Source organism: Penaeus monodon, chromosome 32 (assembly GCF_015228065.2).
Source record: "Penaeus monodon isolate SGIC_2016 chromosome 32, NSTDA_Pmon_1, whole genome shotgun sequence".
Taxonomy (NCBI): Eukaryota; Metazoa; Arthropoda; class Malacostraca; order Decapoda; family Penaeidae; genus Penaeus; species Penaeus monodon.
Genome location: NC_051417.1, coordinates 8,081,343 through 8,082,188, shown reverse-complemented (window position 1 = coordinate 8,082,188; position 846 = coordinate 8,081,343). Strand labels below are relative to the sequence as shown.

The 846-nt window shown below is 44.6% G+C and overlaps 1 protein-coding gene across 1 annotated transcript in view; it reads right to left on the bottom strand.

Moving 5' to 3' along the window:
• Positions 1 to 218, bottom strand: part of LOC119593470 (transcription factor GAGA-like) — a 10,841-nt gene extending 10,623 nt beyond the window's left edge. Inside the window, exon 1 of the mRNA XM_037942399.1 lies at positions 69 to 218. The gene's annotated coding sequence lies outside the window, so the exon portion shown is untranslated. The remainder of the gene's footprint in view (positions 1 to 68) is intronic.
• Between the last annotated feature and the right edge of the window lie 628 nt (positions 219 to 846).

Here is an 846-nt window from a genome sequence, read left to right as displayed (position 1 = left end):
ACGCATGACAGCATCACTATCAGCCTGGCAACGCAAGACAATTCCTCGTATTTCCAGCAATCCCTCACCTTCTCAAGCCGCCAAAGAGCAAAAAGCTGAAGACAAATCTATCTACGATGAACTCAAAATGCTTCTCGCAGGTTAAAAAGCTCCAAGGAATGTTATATTTATCTCGATCTCCTCGGGAAGCTTTGAAGGAACGCCTCCTCTTCCGCTGGTGTTCCTGACTAATGTTGTTGTTGTTGTGACAGAGCGACGCGTTCGCCTACCGCGCCGTTCGCCCATCCGGCTGCGCCCGCCTTCGTGCATGCTCATCCAGCGTCATGCATGTTCATCCAACTTCATGCATTTTCATCCAACTGTATCTAACTTTTATCCAACGGCTTATAAATTCACATGGCTTCATACGGATGGATCTGAAGTTCAGTGATTTCATCCAAGTCACTCCACGCAGTTCCTCCGCAGTTCCCTCTAACTTCCTCCAGTTCACCCCATCCGCAACTTCACACGTCACAAACAACATTCACTTCAGGCCACTTAATATCGTGCACTAATATCCGCTTATATGCGATCTCATCCACCTATTTCCCACATGACTCAGACTACTTCATGCAACTTCACATCCAGCTTATAAGCACTTGGAACCCACACCCTTTGACCCAACTTCACCTCCAAACACATGCCATTTCAAGTTTACTTCAACGTGACTCCATTTCAGTATCATACAGAATACTGCGAATTTATCAAAGTTCATTTGGCTTACGTGACTTCACCGTTTTTGGTTGGTTTTGTCGGTATTATTGTTATTTGGCAGTATCATATTTATCTTTCAATTTATTTTGCCTT